The sequence below is a fragment of the Balaenoptera physalus genome (assembly GCF_965194825.1).
Source record: "Balaenoptera physalus genome assembly, chromosome: 3".
Lineage (NCBI taxonomy): Eukaryota > Metazoa > Chordata > Mammalia > Artiodactyla > Balaenopteridae > Balaenoptera > Balaenoptera physalus.
This window is the reverse complement of record NC_138890.1, coordinates 104,534,921-104,553,538: the sequence shown is the minus strand read 5'-3', so window position 1 is coordinate 104,553,538 and position 18,618 is coordinate 104,534,921. Positions and strand designations below refer to the sequence as shown.

The 18,618-nt window shown below is 41.6% G+C and overlaps 1 long non-coding RNA gene across 1 annotated transcript; it reads left to right on the top strand.

The window, feature by feature from the left end:
• The first annotated feature begins 2,044 nt into the window (after nt 1-2,044).
• Nucleotides 2,045-3,099, top strand: LOC309658331. The gene is made up of 2 exons (XR_014262195.1): nt 2,045-2,643; nt 2,770-3,099. It is a non-coding gene; the product is annotated as an uncharacterized lncRNA (long non-coding RNA).
• Nucleotides 3,100-18,618: the final 15,519 nt, after the last annotated feature.

Below are 18,618 nucleotides of genomic sequence, written 5' to 3'. Positions count from 1 at the left end.
CTACTCAGTCTCAGGGAAAGCATGGCCCTGATGATACCTTGATTTTGACTTCTGGCCGCCAGGACTGTGGAAGAATACATATCTATTGTTATAAACCACTTAGTTTATGGTACTTTGTTACAGCAGCCCTAGGAAGGAAACAAATATACCCCACTTCTGTCTCTTCTCTTTTCCTCCACCAGCCCCAGATTATAACTCTTACCATTACTATAAGACAGCATCTCCCAAATTTTAATATACATACAAATTGCTTGGGGATCTTACTAAAGTGTTGATTCTAAGTCAGTAGTTCTAGGTGGGACCTGAGAGTCTGCATTTCTTATAAGTTCCCAGGTGATGTACATGCTGCTGGTCCAGAAACCTCACTTGGAGAAGCAAGGCTATATAAGAAAGTCAGGGCTTCCCTGGTGGCGCAGTGGTTGAGAATCCGCCTGCCAATGCAGGGGACACGGGTTCGAGCCCTGGTCTGGGAAGATCCCACATGCCGCAGAGCGGCTAGGCCCGTGAGCCACAATTGCTGAGCCTGCGCGTCTGGAGCCTGTGCTCCGCAACAAGAGAGGCCGCGATAGCGAGAGGCCCGCGCACCGCGATGAAGAGTGGCCCCCCGCTTGCCACAACTGGAGAAAGCCCTCGCACAGAAATGAAGACCCAACACAGCCATAAATAAAATAAAATTAAAAAAAAAAAAAAATGGCTAGCAGGACATCAGAGCCGTTTTAAAAAAAAAGAAAGTCAGCGTGGAGACACCCCTGTCAGGTGTGTGTCAGATCTAAGCTTTTTGACACAATGCTAACAATGATGAAGTGAAAAACTTACCCAGTGAGACAAAAAGAAAGTGAGTAAATAGAATATCCAAAGAAAAAGAATAAGAAACATTTCAAAATCAACTCCCAGATTATTCTCCAATCATCCACCATTCTCCCCATCCCCGCCCCTCCAAAGATTTAGAATACAAATATTTCAAACTTGCTTTCTGAAGAAGTGAATTTACCAATATAAGAGTAAGTTGATATTTTATGTGGTCATTTTTAACTTTATTTTTTAAATGGTGATTTCAAAAGCAAACAGTGCAGGGGACTTCCCTGGTGGCACAGGAGAATAAGACTCCACGCTCCCAATGCAGGGAGCCCAGGTTTGATCCCTGGTCAGGGAACTAGATCCCACATGCATGCTGCAACTAAGAGTTCGCATGCCAGAACTGAGGAGGCTGCCTGCCACAACTGAGGAGCCCACATGCCGCAACTAAGGAGCCCGCCTGCCGCAACTAAGACCCAGTGCAACCAAATAAATAAATAATAATTAAAAAAAAAAAAAGCAAACAGTGCAGACTGAGAGATGAGTGAACACCATAGAACAACACAGGCCAACCACCCTGCAGTTAATGACATTTCTATTGTATTTGGGAATAGTCGCCTTTTGCAAAGGAACAGAGACTAACTTTCAGAGCTTTTCAAACTGCCTGTTCTTGGACTTCACCTTCAGATAGTGGTTCTTTAGGCCTAGGGTCTGGCCCAGGGATTAGAATGTTTTAAGGCTTTGTGGGTAATTCTAATGCAAAGTCAGGTTTGGGAAATACTGGTCCAAAATAAGAAAATTTACTCAATAGGTACTTCATTTTATTCTATACCTGAATTTCTAATTAAAAAGAAAAAAATCTGCCTATATTAATACACAGTTAAAGCAAACACAGTATTATATATAAAACTAATTTTAGAAATATGGTTACCTGGCATCAGAACTTCAATATCAATTTTAGAACAGAGTGTTCTTGATTATAAAGATTTCTCCTAGTCTTCACAGAATAATATCTCATACCCTCATCCTCTGCCTAGTAGTTTACAAGCCTAAGTGTACGTTGGAATTCCATATGGGCTGATTTCCAGGCCCCAGCCCAGGACATTCTGAGTCGGCAGTTTGAAGTGGGGTCTAAGAACCTGCCTTTTGGCCACGTATCGCTGGCACTCTCCATACAGGTGGCCGGTGGGCTACAGCTGGAGAAATACTGCCTTGGTATTGCTCTCTGTGCTGAACCCTGCAGAGGAAGAAATGAACATGACTGCTCAAGAATCTGGCTATTAACAATCTAAATCTATCCCAGGACCTTGCAAAGGGTAGTGACAGACTGAAAATGAGCATGGCATCTAATCAGCAAGCGAGATGGCAGATAAGGACGTCTTTATGAAGTGTTCCCTAGTTTTTACAGTAAGCCACTCAAGGCCCACACATAATGCCAAGTTCCAACCTGATTTGCGTCACCGCAGTTGTGGGTTTGGGCCAAGGCTAGTTATCAGACATTGAAAAGATAACCTCCCCAAATGTGGGACCAAATAAGACGCGAGCTCGGTGCGCCTGAAGCAAAAATCTGAGTGGAGGTCATCTCTAAGTCACTGTGGAAGGACGACGTTAGGGATTTGTTCCAACAAGCCTTTGAAAGAATTTGATCAGTGGACTATGGAGCTCTTAAAGTCAAAGACAACAAAGCCAGTTAATTCCCTGCTTGATCGGGATTCAAAAGCTATAAAAATCTGTCCCGCTCTGTTGAAAGCGCCAGGACTGGTCCGCGTGCAGGAAAAGAAGAGGGAGCAGGCGTCTGCGAGAACTGGCTGAGCGCGCGGACCGGGAAATCCACCGGCAGCGGGTGCGGTGAGTCAGCGCTGAGTCACGCCGGGCGCTACGTGCCGGCCAAGGCGCCCCAGCCCTACGCGCAGCCGCTCGCGCAGCCGAGCTCCGGGCTTCCTGGAAAACCCTCCCCGAGCCGTTTGCCCCCAGGTCCCCACCCCGGACCCCCGCGGTCACACACTCACTCGCCTGCACGCACGCCTCCTCGTCCCAGCCTGGTGACATCTAGACTTCAGCACCGAAGAGTCACAGATGACAGTCGGTGACAGAGCTCCGGCGGATGCTTCAATCCCATGTGTTTCCTCAAGACCGAGATTCCAGTTGCTCTGGCTTTTTTCGTGTTTGTTAGTTTTTTTTCATTTCTTTTTTTTTTTTTTTTTTTTTCCTGGCAGGGGAGTAACGCACTGATCTTTTTATAGTTTCCAGTATTTTAAATGAACCTCAGGAAGAATGGATTAATAAAACATGTGTTGAAAATTATGCATCAAATGGTCACACTGCTTTGGGGTCTAAAATTATTACAATGTGACTACGGTTAGAGCTTTGAATGCTGGGTAACTGGAGAAAAAGACTAACTCTGTTCTGATTTGCTTTTTGTTAGTGAAAAAAAATCTTTGCTGGTTTGTCCAATCACCTTTCTAATAACTAAATTATTTTGAAGACTGGAGACGTGTTTGGTAGCGATTTGATGTGAGGTTACCAAAGAACGGGGAGCCGTGTCTTTGTGTATCCTATAATATCCCACTGTCCTGAGGTACAGATGATACTTTGTTGGTCTTACAAAATATGGCAATGATTGCATTTGTGCTGAAAGTTCATAGCAGGTATTATGTCATTGAGTGGCTAGTCAATGAGATAGTCCTGATGCAGATGGGGTAATTATTATTTAAGGGCAGTTTGAGGCTGATTTTCAAGACAGAGTCAGACTGGATCTTTAGAAGTTGTTGTACCAGCTGTTGCCAGTTGTTTTGCTTCTTTGGGAGAATTATATCCCTCCTTAGCCCTGTGTGCGTGCGAGATGATGCAAAACATTGGAGTGTTTTTGTATTTTGACAGCCTTTCCTGCAGGGAAGGAGACTGAAGTAATTAGAGGTTGAACTGACTCACCAAGGTTACAGAGAAGCATGACTATCCAATTTTTTAAAAGGAGGGAAAAGCCACCAAACTGAAAAAAAAATAAGGAAACATGAAGATATGAGAGTTGATGAGAGCCCAGAAAAGCAAAATGAGTAGTTTTGACCAGAAGCAGAATCTAATATACTTGAACTGTTCATAACCAGATATATACTTGTGTGCAAGGCTTTTTAAAAAGCATGTTATTCTCATATAAAATATCTAAAATTTTAACTAAGCATATACAGATCTTCCTCAACTTACAATGCGCTTACGTCCCAAAAAACCCATTGTAAGTTGAAAATAACATAAATCAAAAACGCATTTACTATACCTAACCTACTGAACATCATAGTTCAGCCCAGCCTACCTTAAACATGCTCAGAACACTTACATTAGCCTACAGTTGGGCAAAACCTATTTTATAATAAAGTGTTGAATATCTCATGTAATGTATTGAATACTGAAGGCAAAGAGCAGAATGGTCGTAAGTGTATTGGTTGTTCACCCTCGTGATCGTGTGGCTCACTGGGGGTTACTACTCACTGCCTCTGCCATTGTCATGGGGAGTCTACACCTCATAGCTCATGAGCTCGGGAAAAGATCAAAATTCCAAGTACTATTTCTACTGAACGTGTATCACTTTCTCACCATTGTAAAGTCAAAAAATCATAATTTGAACCATTGTAGGTAGGGGATCCTCTGTACATCATTTGTTTAAAAAACTGTGCATGGTTCTGATTCTTTCTTACTACCTTATCAATATTGATACTATCTTGGCACTTATGGAGTCATACAAACTTCAGTTTGAAACCCAAGTTCACGTTATAACAGTGCGAACTTGGGCTACTTACTTGGCTTCACTAAACCCGTTTCCTTCTCTGTGAAATGGAGATTAAAATCACTATTTCATGGGCTTGTTAGACAGGATTAAAAGAGATGATGCCTGTAAAAGTTTAGCACAATGCTAGGCACATTAAAAACAAATTCCTTCAGTAAATGAATGCTTGCATCCTGCTGTCATTGTTATTGAACTTGATTAAACTATAGATTAGGTCACAAAGAGGTAGTATTTTGTCCAGATCACAGAACTAATAAAGGCTTTGGGAATATACATCACAAACTGACCTTAGGCAAGATATTTGGGTAAGACTGTGAAATAGCTGGGTGAGTGTTTGATGTTCTTTGATTATGAAAGGAGAGCTGAAAGAGAATGCCTACAGTCATCAGTTGGCCAGAAAGGTGATGCAAAATAGCCAAGCAAGAGCCCTTTTCTTCTGTCCTCAGAGAGAACAAGTTGGCAGAGTAGAATGGCAGTCACTAGGCAAAGAGAATATAACATTTGCCCTTTAAATTATAGATTAACTCCCTTGACATGCAATTATTCATTATTTTGCAGAGACAGAAATTTAGTTCTTTCCAAGTATAAAGTAATGAGCTTAGCTATTAATGGAGATTAGCGACCAATCTCCAAGCAGCTCTGAGCCCCCCACCCATAAGACATAACAGTCATTCTCTTGAAATAATAAAATAAATATTTTTTTTATAATTACCTCCCTCCCAAATAAAGCAACTGTTTTGTACATGATTGTAGTCTCACATTTACAGAATCAAGAGGTGAACGTGGTCACGAAAGCAACTGCATTTTATGATAGTTACTCTCTATAATAGTTTTCCATTTATTTCCTTTTGCTAATCCATTGAGTATTCTCTGCAATCTTCAGTATAGATCCTGGAGACTGAAAAATGAACAAGACAGACAAGACCTAATCGTCGAGATTATGTTCTGGTAGGGAGAACAAACATTTTAAAAGTTAAGAAACTAACAAATTCAGTAAGTATCAAAAATTCTCAAAGAATTGATAAGTGCTAAAGAGGAAAATTCATAGGCTGCCATCTAGAATCCCAGAAGGAAATTATTTACATAGTTAGATCAAAGAAGAACTCTCAGAGGAGGTGACCTTTAAGCTGAAGCTTGAAGGGTAAGAAGGGTTGCATAAAGCAGGGGGAATAACAGCTCAGACAGAGGGCACAGGAATCACAAAGACAAAGACCTTGAGTCTGAAAGCACTTTGTTCAAAGAACAGCAAGTGAGGGGATGAGTAACATGACGTTAGGTTTGAGAGGCCAGATTCTGCAGAGCCTTGAAAGCCATAGTAAACATTCTGGATTATATGCTCAGTAAAATTGGCAGCCGTTGAAAGGTTTTAGCAGAGGGTTCCGTGACGTGATTTACATTGTCAGAAGACGGCCCTGTGGAAAATGCATCGCAGGGATCAGGAATGGAATGGGGGTTCCTTTAGCATTGGTACAACAATGGATAGCGAAGGCTGATATTGGGGCAGTGGAAATAAAGAGAAGTGGAGGAATCTGAGATATATGCTGGAGGGAGGAGAGCCAGAATGAGCTGATAGATTAGAGTGAGAGTCAGGAGCCAGAGGAATCAAAGATGACCTCTACTTTTCTGGGTACTGAGCACTTGGGGAGTCACCAAGTTCTTGGTGTTGTTTCCCTGCCAATATTTAAAGTTGAGAGTTCTGAAATGTGTGCTCATACATACACACACATATACACTTGTGAAAACTCCCACTGCCACTATAGAACTAAGTTCCACATAAGGAATGACCGAGTGAACGCTTAAGTGAATGCCCCACACTTAATGGTGTTTGTCTCTACCTCTGTACTTTTGTCCAGGCACATGAAGTTGCAAGGCACATAATACCTTCCCCTCTCCTCTCCGCTCCTCTTTGAATTTGTGTATTCAGACCCAGCTCAATATTCATGCACAGGTCAAGTCCTATTTTCTCTATGAAGCCATCACTAACACCCAAGTCAAATGGATCTCGCTGTCCATGTCCAATCCGCTTGACACTTAAACTTTGGCCTTGTCATGTGGCTATACCAAAGGTTTACATGTCTCATAAATGTCTATATAAATGTCTCTCCAACTGAACTTTAAACCATCTTAAGACCAGAGACAGATTCTCATACACCCATTATAGCACCCACAGTATGAGCAGCATGTTTTTTGTTTTTTGTTTTTTTTTTAATTTTTTATTAATTAATTTATTTATTTTTTGGCTGTGTTGGGTCTTCGTTTCTGTGCGAGGGCTTTCTCCAGTTGCGGCAAGTGGGGGCCACTCTTCATCGCGGTGCGCGGGCCTCTCACTATCGCGGCCTCTCTTGTTGCGGAGCACAAGCTCCAGACGCACAGGCTCAGTAGTTGTGGCTCACGGGCCTGGTTGCTCCGAGGCATGTGGGATCCTCCCAGACCAGGGCTCAAACCCATGTCCCCTGCATTGGCAGGCAGACTCTCAACCACTGTGCCACCAGGGAAGCCCTGAGCAGCATGTTTTGAACATAGGAGGGGCTCAATAGCAATGCAATCACTGGCATTTTTACATGGATGGAAACTTGGTGATCACCCAGTCTTATAGTCCATATATTTGGTAAATAGATTAGGTCACAAAGAGATTGTCCTCTGTCCAGATCATAGAACTCATAGAATGTTTGGGAATATACATCACAAACATGTGGGCTCAGTCACCTTAAGTGGGATTCTTTACTTCTGGGCCTCCATTTCTCATTTTAAACAAGAAGGAGTTTACACCTTGTGACCCCAAAAGTTCTTTCAGGATTTCTTTTTTTAAAACCATAGTTTACTGTCTATTGTTATGAGCCAGATACTGAAGTAAGCACTTTAGGCATGCTTTTACTTAATTCTTGTAAAAGCAACTTTGTGAGGTGAGACGGTACTATTCTCATTTTCACAGACTGGGAAACTAAGAAATAGGAAGTTTAAGTAAGTTGCCCAAGAGTACTCAGGTAATAAGCAGCAGAATATAATGAATTGGAATCCTGGCCTGTGCAACTGCAAAGGCTGAGATCTTCATCATAATGCTATGCTGCCTCACTTCTACACTCTTCATTTTTATAGAGACTGAGAAAAGTTAGATATTTTACTCAGAACTTCACATCTAAGAACTGGTAGAGGTAGGCCTGGATTCCAACACCAGCTCTCTTCCCTTTATAACATGCTTCAGGTATCAATTTTATCAATGAATATTCAGAATGGGGGTTGTTTTAGCCTATTTCAATGAGTATACTGGTATTGAATATAATTCAACAATGAACATAGTCGATTGTGTTTGTTGAATAAATAAATGAGTTTATCTTCTAGTTTACAAAATACCTCTATGCTTCACCAGTTCTAAGTCAAAGTCAATGAAAAGACAAGTACCTGATAGATTCCAGTAAGTAATTGTGGGAACACCCTGGAGTGTGAGGCGTGGCAGTCATCACTATAGTATAGGAGACAGCCTCTGTGGGCAGTTTGTTGAGAAGAAAGAGTAGAGTATAAATTATATTCCCTCTTAGTCACATTGATAAGGAATGACCTAGTTTATGTCATCTCTATCTCCAAGGAAGAATAAACGTGGTTCCCTGCCCTGAGTTCAAACTATGATGTGGATCACCCCAGAACCCACTTTTCCTCAGGGAAGGAGAATCTCTCAGGGTGTAGCCCATGAAATACATAAAAGAATAGCATGGACCCCCCCCCCCCACCTGCAGGAATTTGTATTCTACCTTAGGAAACAAAGTAAGAGAGGAATTCTAGGGCCTAACAGGTCTATCCTTAACATGTTTTTTTTTTTTTTATAATAATCTTTTATTTATTTATTTATATATTTATTTTTGACTGCGTTGGGTCTTCGTTTCTGTGCGAGGGCTTTCTCTAGTTGTGGCAAGCGGGGGCCACTCTTCATCGCGGTGCGCGGGCCTCAAGCAGGGGCCACTCCTCATCGCGGTGCGCGGGCCCCTTCACTACTGCAGCCTCTCTTGTTGCGGAGCACAGGCTCCAGACGCGCAGGCTCAGTAGTTGTGGCTCATGGGCCCAGTTGCTCCGCGCCATGTGGGATCTTCCCAGACCAGGGCTCGAACCCATGTCCCCTGCATTAGCAGGCAGATTCTCAACCACTGTGCCACCAGGGAACTAACAGGTCTATCCTTGATCACGTTCTGTCCTTTGAATAAATCCCCTGAAATGACCTTGCTGGGTGCTCTGTGAAGCCAAGCAGGCCTGGGCCCCACTCAGCATCTCAGGCCTTCTGGTCTCTCAGGTCTGAAGTCAATGAGGGCAGCATTAAGGTGACAAAGACCTTCTGGAGAGCCCTCTGTGAGAAAGAAACAATTCTGAAGGGAGGGATCAACACTAGAAGGATGATGACGGTGATGATCTAATCACGTGTCCCAACCAAGTTATTCCTAGAGCTACCCTGGGATTTTCCACAGCCAGACCAAAGCATAAAGCTGGCATTCATCCCAGTAGACCAGGGCTTGTTTAGAGTCTCCTCAGCAATTCGACAGACCCTGAGGAAACTTAAGTAATTGTGAAAAAACAGACTCTCCCATGGCTTCAAACGTCAGAGTTGCCCTTAAAAATGATCATTTGCAACTTTGTGTGTGTTTTTTCTACAAGTGTACATAACATGTGTATTTATAAGTATGACTGGAGAATGATTCACCAAGATTTCCAGATGAGTTCTAAAGACACAAACTTCTGGGTAGCTTGAATAACATATGTATATGGCAAGGAACGTTTATTCTTATTAATAATTGTCAGAAAGCACAGTTCTGCTTATTAAAGCACTTCCCAAATGTTGATCTATATACATATTTTCTTTTCAACAATATAATCAGATGAAATGAAAGATCTGTGTGCGAGGGCAGGCCCTAATTCAGCTGACATCTGGCCACTTGCATTTGTCTACTTTCATATGGCCAAGGCTTTGCCTCTAAACTTCAAACTTTGTGGGACAGAACCTCCTTTCTAATGGAAAAGGTTGGTTTTGTTTTGTTTCAGAATCTAGGAGAAAGACTCAGAGGCCCAAATGAATTCTATATCTATCTTGAATAAAATCTAGAGACCCACATTGAAAATGCTGTTATCCACACTTTACATTAATATAGGGAATGGCTGTAGTAAACAGTAAACAAATGGATTCACCATTAACCAGTGCTGGTTAATGATAATCACAGCATTTGCATAGTGCTTTGTCCTTCCACAGTGCAATCTTTAGTTTTACATAATACCCTTTTGAGGCAAACTGGCATGATATCATTATCCCCCCTTTGTAGATAAATTAACTAAGTCAAGAGATTGGAAGCTTTGAGGCCACCCAGAGATCAAGCAAAGCCAAATACAGACTACTGGCCCCTGCGGCTATTGTTTTATTAGCTGAGGACATGGCAATTCCTGCAGGCTTTGTACTTTGATAACCTTGGGGGGTGGAACTAGGATTGCCCACCCACTCTTGAATAAGAGGTGTAGGGTGTTTAGGCCAGAGGTGTGGTGAGGCATCTTGAATGCTTTGTCAGGTGAAGTTTCTCAAATCAGAAGGAAGCCCGGAGGCATGGATATTGCTGCCACATCAAAAATGTTGAAGTATAGTAAATACCTGGTTACTATATAAGGGCAATACATTAATAAAACCACAACATGACTGAATCTCCTAAAGGAGCCTTCAGGATGCCAAGAACAAAGCAGTGCTCTTAAGTGTGCGCTGGGGTGAAATTCAAGGGCACTGTGCCTCTGATGAGTTTGGCAAAGAGGAAACCAAATGTGAACCTTTGGGCCACCCACCGTACTTCCACCTAAGTGATGGGGGGTGATGGGGAGGGGGTGGAGCTGGAAACAGACTTTCCTTGTTTAAAATTTAGATTTTTATCTTGGCTCAAAAGGAATTTTATCTCAAATTTCCCCAAATCTAGAGGCATATATCCCTCCTTCAGAACAAACTTACGGAATTAAACAATAAACAAACATGTAAAAGGGGGTGCACATTAAATACTGTCACTAAAGACGCGTGCATGAACGTCCCTTCACCTCTAAGCATTTACAATCTTGGTAGCTGGATGTGCAATGCTATGTGTACAACAGGTAATTAAATCCTACCAATCAAAAGTTCATACTCAGTCAAAATGAGCAAATGTACAATGATAATTATTGTCACGATCACGATAAATAACATTTACTCTGGGCTTACCATATGCCAGATCTTAGGGTAACGTCTATATCTCATTTAATCCTCACAATACGCCTAAAAGATGCTATTATTCCTAGTTTTACAGAAGCAGAATCTTGGATCAAAAAATTTGACCAAGGTTATCCAGCTATTTGTTTGCCACTAGGGTCTATGATATTATGACTGGGCATATATATTTCACTGGGCATGAAATTCCAAACACAGACTCAGGTATAGCATTGTTACTGAATTGGTCATATAGACACCCCCCTTGGGCCCTAGCCCGACAGAAGCCCCCTGCCTCAGCTGGGAAGGTTCTTTCTCTGTTCAGATTCACACAGCCAATAAGGAAAACGTTGCTGAGACTGAAACAGTACAAGCTTTATTCAATGGCCAGAGAATGGAGAAGGAGAACTTAGTTTGCAAATTAACTTCTCAACCCCACTTGGGCTGAGACACCATATACATAGGAGGGTCCAGGTAATAGGGAGGGAACTGAGTAAAGAGAGAGACATATTCATGACTTATCAGTCCTTGTAGGGCTCTTCTGGCTGTTGTCATGGCAATTGTCAACTGTCATGGCACTGGTGGGTGTGTTCTGTGGCATGCTAACATATTACAGTGAGTCTATTATGAGGTCAAGGTCAACTGGAGGTCAGGTCTTCTGCCATCTTGGGCCTACTTGGTTCAACCAGTTGTGGCGGACTCTTGTTTTTCATTTCTGGTGGTTTCCTGTAAGACAAGGATAATGCTTCTCTACAGCCTACATTTTTCCCTGGAGGAAGAGGGAGGGTTAGAGCTGAAGGCTAACAGCCATGGTAACAGCATGTAGTTTTATTTCTCTATCATTAATCTTAGCCTAGCCCTACTTCCACTGCCAGTGGAAAACTGCATTTTGCTAATTCAAAACTCATTTTCTATTGAGTAATTCTCACTGAACTCAAGATTACTCTTTCTCTATCTTTCCTATCCCCTTTTCTGGGGATGAGATATTGAAGAGAGGAGAGTAAAGCATATACATCATCCTGACATCTGATGGGAATGGGGCCCTTGGTCTTCCATCATTCTCTGTCCCTGCTGGCCTTGGTTGATGCAGAACCCAATCTGCTTGGCCCCGCCAGCCTCTGCCGCTGATGTTCACCGTCCATACACTGCAGACGACAGTCCAGCGTTCGGTATCCTCCTCATCCCACCCCAGGCTCCTTTGGGTCCCCTGGCTATTCTCAGCCAACCCAGTGCTCTTGAGAACTGGGGGATCTGGTGGGTCCTTTCCTGCCCCGTGTAGGGTGAGACTCCCCTCAGTTCTGACCACCCAGACCCTCCCTCATCCACTGTGCTCTGTTGCCTTGCTGGATGTGACAGTTCTCTGAAATGTCTGGAGTCTCCTCTGGGCATACTCTACAAAGAGAGGCAAGATTTCCCACATTCTCCATCTCCAGTCTTCCTAAGTCTTTATGCGGCTTCTACTGCCCCCTCTCAGGGACCTAGGCACTAACTAGGTCTCCCTTTGAATTTCTCACCCCTTCAAGCTGGAGGAACATATATCTCCTATCTTAATGGTAAGGACACTAGCCATTTTACCCACTTTATGTCTTACATAGAAACTCTGTGGGGCTCTGGCTCCTTCAGGCTCTAAGCCTTATGGAACTTAAAACACCCTTTATTCTTTTGTAAATGTTGGCTTTCAAGATAATTCTATCTATCTGAAAATTCATAAAAACTACTGAGTACTTTCATTTACTTTTTTACTCTAGTCTGTGTCTTCCTGCTTTCTGAGGCAATATTTTCCCCTAACTTACAGGTCGATGAGGGCAAACAAGAGAAATGCAAAAAATAAAAACCTTAAACATTATCTCTAAATAGTAACTCATAAAATTTCTGTACAGAGATATATATTGTGTGAACAGTAATACTTTATAATTGTCTTCTATGACATCAGTGTCTTAACCTCAACTTTCCCTATAAACGTGTGTCTTTTAGTTATTTTTCAACAGTATTCAGGATATGTTACCTGTTAATTAAATGAAGGATGCCACACTTTTATGATCTGCAGTTTCACTTTCCTTAGCAGAAAAGCAGTTAAGATGTGTGAAAAGCACTATATTTGTGTGTGTGTGTGTGTGTGTGTGTGTGTGTGTGAGAACAACTAGTCAGGCTACCGTTTTGCACATACATCGTAATTGCCTTTTGTGCTAAGACCCGTGCAAAAGTGAGCCATAAAATTTTAGCCACTGGGAAGTTTCATTCCAATTTCACTGCATTCAAATGATTGACATTTTCAGCTGAATCACATATCACGGATTCATTCACATGTTCCCTCCTGGCTGGTTAAAGTCGGTCTGATGCTGGCCTGTGTTGGGCCCTGAAACACAAGTACCTGACTCTTGGCTGCATGACTTATATTTGAAAACCAGATGTTCTTCCATGCCTCTGCTGCACGGCCAGATCCTGGATGCTACACCAGAGAGCTCTCCTCTGTCATGAGGTCACACAGAACCAGCTCACGGGGCAAGCCTGAGAGGGAGGGGAGGAAGGCAAATTGCACCTGAGTCTCTTCCACCTGCTGCCCACACATATTTTAGCAGATAAAGTGAACATTGAGAGCCCATTTTTGTAAAAATAAGCCCCCAAAATCACAAACTCATAGAATCACCTACATATATATATATACATATACACACACGCATATGTGTATATTTGCATGTATTTAGAGAAAAGTCTAGGAAAACACCAAGACACTGGGGGTACAGAAGGGCAGAAAGGTGGACTTCTACCTTCAATTTATATAACTCTGGGCTATTCTGATTTTTTTCCCCATAAGTACAGTTTAGTAATCTTTTTTATAATGCAATGAACACTATACCCATTAACTCAATTCAAGAATTGTCTTTTTAAAAATTAATTAATTAATTTATTATTATTATTTTTGGCTGCATTGGGTCTTTGTTGCTGCACGCGGGCTTTCTCTAGTTGCGGCGAGAGGGGACTACTCTTTGTTGTGGTGCACGGGCTTCTCATTGCGGTGGCTTCTCTTGTTATGGAGCACGGGCTCTAGGCATGCAGGCTTCAGTAGTTGTGGCACGTGGGCTCAGTAGTTGTGGCTTGTAGGCTCTAGAGCGCAGGCTCAGTAGTTGTGGCTCATAGGCTTAGTTGCTCCATGGCATGTGGGATCTTCCCAGACCAGGGATCAAACCTGTGTCCCTGCATTGGCAGGCAGATTCTTAACCACTGCGCCACCAGGGAAGTCCCCTAGTAATTTTTTAATATGTATATTTTACGAAAGAGAACATCAGTGCCAGCATTATAAGGGAACGGGTCATGCCAGAAGGGGAGGTTAGAAGGTGTTTCCTTCCTTCAAATGCAGTCAGCTCTGGGAACTGCTGTTGTAGAAACATTTGGTTATACAAAAGGAGCAAGGAAGAAACATGAACGTTTTACTCTTAAGAATGATGAAACAAAAGGGTCCAGGAGAAACTTTCAGGTACATGATGTAGACAGGTGGGCTGAAATCTACAGGCTACAGCCTGACTCTTCTCCAATACATGCCTCCCAAGGCTGAGATAATAGACTCAGCACGTAAGTCACATCTTGACTCTGTCTCAACAGCATCTCTGCCCAGTCACCCAGAAATTCAGTATAGTAACGAAGTGAAGGATGTGTGTCATGCCCAGCTCTGCAGTTGGGACACAGCCCTGGCACACCTCCTGCTGACATGTGCCACTCCTGGAATGTTGGGCCACTCCACCCTCAAACTAACTTCTGGCTGAACTGGGGGTGTCCTGGCTCCAGCAGAGAAGAAGGTCCAGTCCTGGTTTTCACACTTGAACTTTCCAGTTCAGGAGCGAGAGCCAAAAAATGCAGCCTACCCTGAGCAACAGCCAGGATGTTGATGCTGCCAGGCAATTCCTGGCTCATTGGACCACCGCCTCCCACTTTCTGGACCAAGAGGATACACTAGAGACCAACCTCCTTTGATTCAGGTCTTGCTGACAAATCACTGATCCAGCCAGATTGCTTCCTTTGCTTGAGTTACTACCTGCTAATGAGTTATGCACTTTGTGAAGTGTATTAATACTCTTACACTAGCAAGATGTGGAAGAAATTCATACAGCATTTATTTTAAAATGACGGCCTTAGGGACTAAAAGAGTTTTAGGGGAGGTGGAATTTTATTTTTACTACCATATCTGCTCTAACAAGTTTAAAACTTCATATAAGTTGCTACTGATGTGATTCATCATATCATCATTGCAATTCTAGTGTAGTGGTGGTTTTTTTTTTTTTTTTTTTTACATGGAAGTGTTAAATGCATGGGGCTTAAAATGCTGCGATCAGGCCACAGCTGTATGTGAGGATAATTCTTAATCTCTTTGGAAAAGTTGACTGTGATTCGAATAAACTAAATAAACATGGTTGTGGTACCCATTAATACAATGTGGTATAGTAAAGATGAGAAAAATCTAAGAATATTGAAAGAATATGCAGTGAAGGATTCTGCAATTATAATAATGAAGATTTCTCAAAGCCTTGTTTCTGGCTCTGGCAATAATACACTTAATAATTTGCATTTTATTTCCATATAATCTATTTGTGCCACTTTAATTGGCAACTTTACTTTTAAAAATTAATTCATATCTTCATGTTCTTTTTGCTTTATTTTGAAAATCGAGTCATGAAACTTTGACTAAAGTTTACCAAATAAATGCTCAATAGAGACAAATTCCAACCATCTCCTGACTCCAAAACAAATATGATGCATTTTATTTGACCAACCTACCTCCAAGGCTCTGATTTCCAGGCAATTATGTTTTATTGCTGCTATTCTTAATGCCATTTCGAAACTTTAATTTTTTTTCTTTCCTCCTCACTTACCTATTATCACTGAGCCATCTCTACTGTACAAGAAATGCTCAACAGAGGTTGGAAAAACACATAGAACCTTGGAAAGCATGAGTAGGTTAACAGCTTAAGTACCAGCAAAAATTCTCATAGGTGCTTGGAGTAGTAAAATATGAGAAAACAAGAATGTGTTTGCTTGTTTACAGTTGCATTGGCTTTGTCACAATGATGAGAGCAGAGAGTTCAAACTTTAAATATGGGAATGGAAGAAGTTAATAACCATTTTTTACATATTTCCAATTTCATCAGTTTATATTTTAGCTCCGGACATTTGCTGTATCATTGTACTAACTATAAGAGGTTTGCATTCTTCTTGAGAATACTGACTACAAGATTGATGAAGAATGTCAAGTAAGGAAAACTGAATTCCCTCTACTTGTTCCAACTTTGACCTTGGAGAAGACAGAAAGTTTTCTTATTAGGCATTGTTTATGGTTCATGTGTTCAGATGAAGCAAGCTAGTAAATTTGTCAGAGAAAAATTAATGTTTCTCAGGAGATTGAACATTAATGCCAGCCAGCATCCCATTAAAGAACATGATTATATATATTCATATATTTAAAACTCTGGGGTTTTGTTTATAGTATTTTAAGCTTCAATTCACGAGCTTGTTGACGTATGAGAATCTTCCTTTTTGGAAGTCCAAACAGATGGAAAAACAAATTGTGAAATTACATGACACTCAGAAATATTGCATCACTCTATTCCCTCTTTCTGTCTCAAAAGATTTCCTAACATCTGAAAGCATCATCAGTGTGAGTAAACTGACATTTAAAAAGATGAAGAGATTTTTAAAGCCCCCAAAGCATTTACTCTTAAAAACCATATATAGAATGAATTTACCATTGAAAGTTAATCTCAAAGGACTTCCCTGGTGGCGCAGTGGTTAGGAATCCACCTGCCAATGCAGGGGACACGGGTTCGATCCCTGGTCCGGGAAGATCGCACATGCCGCAGGCAACAAAGCCCGTGTGCTGCAACTACTGAGCCTGCGCTCTAGAGCCCGCGAGCCACAACTACTGAAGCCCGTGTGCCTAGAGCCCATGCTCTGCAACAAGAGAAGCCACCGCAATGAGAAGCCCGCGCACCGCAAGGAAGAGTAGCCCCCGCTCGCCGCAGCTAGAGAAAGCCCGTGCGCAGCAATGAAGACCCAGCGCAGCAGAAAATTAATTAATTAATTAATTTTAAAAAAGTTAATCTCAAATATGCACGTGTTTTATTCCATTTCAAGCACAGTTGAAAGGACACTGTTGTTTTGTGCTAAAACAATGTTAAGATGGCTTTTATTTTATATATCTCTTCCAGTATTTGATTAAGTAGGAAACAAAGAAGTAAAGTTAGAAGAGCTGGTTCTAATAATTTTAAAAAATCACTGTAAAACAAGTCATAACACTCAGTTCCAGTCGCCTTTCCAAGGACAGTGAGCGGAAGTCCGTTCTCATTGGTACATGCATCACCAACAAGAGGCAGGCCCAACAACAGCTGCTTCTGAGAGAGGGCCCTAAACCTGGAGAATGTCAAAGTAGATTAGCTGTCTTATAGTCAACGGATGCAGCCCCCAAAAGAATGTTAGTTCATACTGAGTTTTGACATTTTATTCAGCAAACTATTATTATTATTTATTGATATATTATTAGTACTTGCTCATTAGCTGTTATTATTATTAATATCATCTGCTTTTGATCATTGTTACATTTCCAATACAGAGATTAGTACTTGGCACGTAAAAGGCAATCAATAAGTATTTGTTGAATGAATAAATGAATGACTCAATTAATCAAGAGATAAGAATTACTACTCAAAGAGTAATTTTGCCCTTGTTTTACTGTGTGTAAAAATAGCACTTAATAATCAGCTATATTTAATTTATTTTCTTTCAGACCTTTCTTTGCTAAAACTTTACATTTCTTCTGTCTCTTCTGCTGAGTCAGTGAGCTTAGGCACTCAGCTTTAACTTGATTTTCCTCCTATTTGTGGATGTCATCCATATATATGCCTTTTCAGCCAGTGTAATCTTCCCAGAAGTTCTTGTTGACTGCAAGAGCTTAAAAGCTCTTTATTGTTGAAGGGATGAGAAGACTGATATCCATTGTGTTTCATTTGGTGACTGAAATGTGTGACACATAACAAGGCCTTTATCCTCTGTTTATCCATCTGGAAAATGAGAACAACAATACTCACTAGTCTGGTATGGAAGTGATTGCCACGGACTTTGCGATCCATGCAGGGAAGGTGACATTTTAGTTGGTACCTAATACAGATGTTTCCCTTTGATTAATTGGGTGTTCAGGTACCAAAGCACTTTCAGAGATGTTAAGCAAACAACAGGAACAACAACAACAAAAAGCAGAGTCTGGCTTATAGATTTTTAATGGTATTTACATGCTTCTACCTTAACGTATTAACTTTATATTCAATAATTCTTTAATACACAGCCACAGATTAGAGACCACTGAGTCTAGCACTTCTTAACCAGGCTGTGTCCACACTCCCCTGTGGAGTCTTTAAGTCTACACATGCCCTGTCCCCACCTTATTTTCTCCTGGGTAAGAACCGAGGATCCAACCTCTTTCCTTCTTTATGAAATAGCACATTAAGGGCCAGCTGCTAAGTGTAACATCAGGACTAAAATCCTCATCTTCTGACTTCTGGTGGGTTGTTATTCCCCTACATGTGAGGTCTCTATTCTATTATTTTTTTTGTTTTGGTTTTTATAAATTATTTATTTTATTTTTGGCTGCATTGGGTCTTCTTTGCTGTGTGCAGGCTTTCTCTAGTTGCGGTGAGCGGGTGCTACTCTTCATTGTGGTGCATGGGCTTCTCATTGCTGTGGCTTCTCTTGTTGCGGAGCATGGGCTCTAGGCCTGTGGGCTTCCGTAGTTGTGGCACACGGGCTCAGTAGTTGTGGCTCGTGGGCTATAGAGCGCAGGCTCAGTAGTTGTGGCGCACGGGCTTAGTTGCTC